This window comes from Cynara cardunculus, assembly GCF_001531365.2.
Source record: "Cynara cardunculus var. scolymus isolate 2C chromosome LG 2, CcrdV1, whole genome shotgun sequence".
In the NCBI taxonomy this organism is placed as follows: Eukaryota; Viridiplantae; Streptophyta; class Magnoliopsida; order Asterales; family Asteraceae; genus Cynara; species Cynara cardunculus.
Genome location: NC_037529.1, coordinates 61,207,862 through 61,214,098, shown reverse-complemented (window position 1 = coordinate 61,214,098; position 6,237 = coordinate 61,207,862).

The window sequence follows — 6,237 nt, the reverse complement described above, 5'->3', positions numbered from 1 at the left end:
TTTCTTGATTTTAGATAATTATGACAGGAATGCTATGTCACCTTTTTACTGAATCATTTGTTTAATGTCTTAATCAACTGTTGCACCCTGTGCTTCTTTTTAAGATTGATATTTTCTTAGTTGTTAATCAAACCTCCCCATTTTAGATAAATCAAATCCCTCGATTCGCCTTCTGAAATTAGTTTTTATAAACTGGACTTTTTGAAATAACTTTACAAACTATCTCTGTGGGAACGATAATCTGGTACTTTTTACCATTATTACTTGTTACGAGACGACAGTAGTTCGAGGTGTATACTTGCGCCRAGWTCTATTTTTGTGTTGGAATCTAAGGTTGAATAAACCGACGAGCAAGTTTTTGGTGACTACCATTTTCTATCTCTATGATTAATGCATCTTCTAGCGTACTAGGGGGCGTATGCAAGTGTTGATAGAAAGCAGTGGACACAAAGGAACATGAAGCACCCGAATCAAAAAGTACGTGAGCAGGTACGGAGTTAACAAGGAACGTACCCGACACTACATCCGTTGACGCCTTAGCTTCTTCTCTCGACATCTGAAAGGCTCGACCGGTTGCTTTAGGGGCGCCCTCTTTTCTTCCTTGACTTCCACCCGTTTTCAACTTTTGGCAATCACTCTTGAAATGGCCCGGTTCCCCGCAACCAAAACATATGGGTCCTTTGAGTGAACACTCGTTTCGTGTGTGGCCTGACTTCCCACACTTAAAGCATTTGGTGGGGGTAGGATTGGTGCTACACGGGCCGTGATGTATGATGCGACACTTGGGACACCATCTTGCCTCATGTCTCGGGTAGGTCCCGCGATTGTTACTGCTGGAATGGTTTGACCTTTTGGAGGGCGCATAATGCCCTTCCCATTTCCTCTTCTCACCACCTGACGTTCTCTCTTCTCTTCCTTTAGCATAAACAGACTCCATGACTTTTGCCTCTTCGATTGCTTCCCTAAGGGTGGAGGCTCTGGAGTTCCTGACCATCACCATCATGTCCGCAGGCAATCCCTTGAGGTAGGCTTTCATCCTTTCTTTCTCCGTTAGGGCCACGTGCCCCACCAAGTTCAACTTCTCCATAAAAAGTCGCGTGTAGTCTCTCACCGACAAATTCCCTTTCTTGAGGGTTCAGAATTCTTCTTCAATGCGGTCCATCTCTTGTTCGTTGCAAAATTCCTCCAATACATTTTCTTTAAATGTGACCCAACTCATCTTGGCCAACTCCGTAGCCTCTAAGGTTGATATGACAATGTTCCACCAGGTAAGGGCTGTACCCCTTTGCATTTGAGAGCCAAATCTTGTCTTTTGTCCTTCATCACAGTCACAAGCCCTGAAGGCCTGTTCGATCTCTCGAAGCCAGTTCATGCATGCTACGGGATCATCCGACCCTACGAATTCCGGCGGTTTGCAACTCAGAAACGTCTTGTAGGAGCAAACCCTACCCACTTGTCTTGCCTCAATCGTTGCTAACTCCTGGGTTGGGATTCCATTTCCGGTACCCCCAGATCCTCCAATAGTCATATTCTCGGCAACTGCTTCATGCTTACGGTTGTTAGTATCTCTATCCTCCAACAATTTCATAAAGAACTCTTGTTGTTGGGCCATAGCTCTGTTCATGGCGTTCATCATAGTGCCCATCATTCTTGATTCCGGGGTTTCTTCTTCCATTATAGGGTTAGTGGTGGCAAGGTCGACTTGGGGAACCTGCTCCACTCCATCGCCCAAAGTATCTTGCCTAGGATGAACCCTTGCAATGGTGATTCGTGGCGGTTGATCCGCGGTAGATTCAGTTACCGCATGACCTTCCGGGGAGGTATCCCGTCTACTCCGAGTATTCACCATTAAAGACTGTCATAAGAGAGTGAAAGAGAGTTATGATAGGACGAACACGATTTTAACATAATACATACTGATACGTTCATAAATTCTTGTAACAACAGTAAGTTCAAGCACACTTGTGTAATAACTTGCTCAAAATAGCATTAGCTAAGTGAAATTTTGAATAGGTTATACATAAGAATTCTTAACACCATCGTCACAATTCATGAACGGGGGAACTCCGATGTCCCTAGTGCTCTCCTATCCTAAAAGATCTACCCATAACGCACAAATTACCATCTACAATTTCAGCTTAAATCTAGGCATCTTAATCCTATACCTAGTTCGCTTAAACTAGTGCTCTGATACCAACTTATAACACCCTAAAAGAAAAATATATTTAAACCGAAAATAAAAGACGAGAGCCAGAATCTTGATATCAAATTCACCATACAAAGGTAATAGTATAGCGTTTACAATCCGACTACTAAGAAGATAAATAACAACCTACTAATTTAGATTACACTATGTCTAGATTAAAGACGGGTGTTTCTATCAACCTCCAAAAATATCGTAACATCAAAACGCAACGCTCAGGAAGTAACCAAGGCTATAACTACAAAAGAGCCTTTCACAAATCAACGCTCCACTCAGCCCTTTTGAGCTCCGCCGCTAAAGGAACCTGATATACGAAACATTCAAGAGGAAGTGTTAGGCTTACGCCTAGTGAGTCCAGACGATAAAAATCAAACTATTTAACCAATAAAAGTGTGTAACTATATACATACAAACATATAACGCAACCCCATACGATACAAAAGTGAACACTTTACTCMAAAGAATCTCGAGGTGAGGCCAAAGCATCCGAAGATGACGGGRGAGACCCGATTTAYCGTTAATTATGACGGAACACGAAGTAAGTCATAGATCGACGTTATAGAGCATCACTTACAGGTATAAATACCATYGACATCAACCTAAACCAGTCATGTAGTCGGTCGTGATCATAAGCCCTTTATCTTGGAAATTACACAATAATCACAATGCCTATTTCCAAGTGGTAATGAGAGGATGATTTGGGGGTTACACAATAATCACAATGCCTACCGCCAACTTACACCATCYCTCACATAGATAAAATAGAACAACTTATCGAATCCATAGATTCGCCACATTCTGATCACATMTTTGGATAAATAATTGTTGGACACATATWACATTACTTCAACAATGTGGYTATTCGTGAACTCATMATTTAGAAAGTGTTCCTMTACTAYTGTTAAYGATTCACCAGTCGTATGACATGGTAGTACTAGAGTTCCCTAGTATAAAGTACTTTAAAATTAGCATTTACTTAGTGGTCGTAATCATATTCTAGATTTCAATCCTTATAGGCTTAGATTAACCTCTTCCATCCCAATAAGGTCTAACTACAGAGTTGAACAAAAGACTAAGTTATCGTATTCGYATAACATGTAAGTAACCTTATAGAGGGATAGGATGAACTCACATCGTTGGATGGCAAAACAGTAGCTCGATACAGCAGCTACTGCTGMTGTTGCTTGGTCRAGAAGGTGCAGGAAAACGCAGTTACTGCTGCTTGCGAGAAGGAAGACAGAGACAGCAAGGCTGCTGTCTTCRCGATGYTGTTGCTGTTGCTGGCTGTTGGTAACGAGCGCAGAAGGCAYGCAKCCCTTGYTGYTGTTTGCTGTTGGYTGTTGGTAACGAGGMAGAAGGCACGGAAGCTTGCTGGTTGGGCAGTCGARAAAGAAGGGAAACCGGCAGCAGTGCTGCTGTTTGAACCTGCTGTTTGCTGTCGAAGAAGAGAGGAAAACACAGCAAAACGGCACAGCTAAGCTGTTGTTCCGTCTTGCTGTCTGCTGCTGTTTGATGCTCTTGCTGTTGTTGCGAGAAGAAGATGGAGACAGCAGGGCTACTGTTTTCACTATGCTGCTGGTGCGGGAAGGAGACGGAGACAACAAGGTTGTCTTCACGGCGTTGCTGCTGCGAGAAGGAGATGGAGACAGCAAGTTGTTGTCTTCACGACGTTGCTGATCTACGATGCTGGCAGGGCTTCTACAAGTGAAGGATTTCTCTTCACTCCAAGAGAAAGGGACCGTCCTCTTTGTTCTCCTCTCCCCCTTTTGCTTTTTTTTTTCCATCCATCTCTCCCTTTTCAAGAGTTATCTTCCCAAAACCAACTAGAGGTTAAAGACCTTTAGGGAAGGAGAGAAACCATTAGGAAAATGGTGATTACCAAAGTGAAACAGGTAGGATAACCCCAAAAGACAGCTTGTACCCCCCCCCCCCTTATGACACTAGTACCACCCTATTGGTTTAAAAGAGGCTGCAAAGTAAGTCTATATATATGTATATATATATATATATATTTATGTATTTTTATATAAAAGTAAAAAGGAAAACACTTAACAAAGGGAGGTTTTGAAAAAAGAACACGGTGGTTAAAGCTCTAAAAAGAAATGGGTGAGTGATAACGCATACCTCACTAACGGGACTAAGAACCTTCGATGCGCACGGAACGGAAAAGGAAAGAATCTCGGGTGTTACAGTTTACCCGGAAATTCATCAGCCATCGACATCATTCCCGCCACACACTTTGCATGCATGCCAAACTAGTGCACATGTGTAAGTACATGGAACCGCTAATCAAAAAACATCATTTTTCCATGGTGAAGCGGACATACCATGAGGATGTATTCTCGCATATCTCAACAAAACACATTGTCGTCCATGAGAATAAATACATTGTTAACATTTGAATTGAAGTCTTTTTCCAAACACGCTCCACCTGTACAATTGTTTTTGACATGCCTAGATTGTCAGCACTTCCAGCATATTAGATTCTTTCCAGAGTTCTTCTTCTTCCCTTGCCTGGTCAACAAAACTGTACCATCTGATGAATTTATATTGCAACCTTCCAATCTTTTCTCCTAAAATAGAAGTTTGCTAGTAACATCTGCAAACGTCAAGGTCTCTTTTCCATACATCAGAATACACTTCATGTGCTCATACGAAGATGACAAAGATAATATGAGCCTCAATGCTTTATCTTCATCTTCTACCTCAACTTCGATAGCCTCCAGTACTGAAATGACATTGGTTAAGAACACTTAAATGATCTAAAAGTTTTGTACCTCCATCCATATGTACACTATGAAATTATTCCTTAAGATACAATCTATTGAGATGTCTTTGCCCTGATACAACTGCTCAAGCTTCTCCTAAAGCTCCTTCGTTGTTGACATCGATGCACGTTTGCAAGAACATTCTTTGTCAAAAATATATGAATTGTACTTACTGCTCTCAAATCCAAATTATCCAATTCTTCCTCGTTTTTACTGTACTGCTTGATTCACCGCCGGAAACTGGTCTTACCCTCAATGCCTTATATAACCCGGATTGTATCAACACATCTTTTACTTGAACTTGCAATAAGCCAAAGTTGATCCTTCCATCAAATTTCTCTATATCAAACCTCATAGCACTTGAAAATTTTGACACCGTATCAACGCCTCAAAAACAATATTGTATAGTAGAAAAGTACTTGTAGCCTATGAGTAGCACAACCAGAAAACGTTTCCTAATGTGAACTCGCCACACACAATTCTATCGTACATAAAGTAACCAAGAGAAATTCTTTTCTGTGGAAGATTAGACAAAGCTTCAACCACAGAGCATTTTCAGAACCCTCTAACCCGAGACCTCCTCCAATATGACCAAAAGACAATTCCTTTCTGATGTGGAAGATCAAACAAGCTACAACCACATAACATACTAAGAACCCTCTAATTAAGACCTCCTCCAACCTAGAGCTTTGATACCACTTGGGAAATCGGACTCAAAGTTTCTCAACAACCAAGCAATGAACAAATATATATAAAGAGGGAGAGAGAGAAAAAAAAAAGACAAGAATTAATGTAGAAACTCCAAAACCAAAGAAAACCCACGAGCCTCCAGAGAGAAAATCCACTATGTGAAAAATTATTACAATCACACATTTCTAATCTATCTAGTCTCACCCAATAATACCCACACTCTCAAAGATTTAACTCACTCTGAAACAAGAGAACAAGAAAGAAAGAATAAAATACTTAAAATGTATTTTATTGGAATGATTAGAAACCTATATCATGGGCCCTTTTTGTAGGCTTGGAGTTCGCGTTACCTTTCATTGATCCATTGATGTGGGACAACCTTTTTTAAACCTATCTTTTTATTTGGGGGAGGCTAATGGCACCCCTATGGGTTACCATTGGCACCCTTAAGTAGCTTCAAAATGATTTTTTTTATGGTTTTTAGTTTTTTTTGTCCTTTTGTTATTATTACTTTTTATTTTATTATTATTTAAAGAAAATTTTAGTTAATATATATTATTTATTTTATTTTCTGTT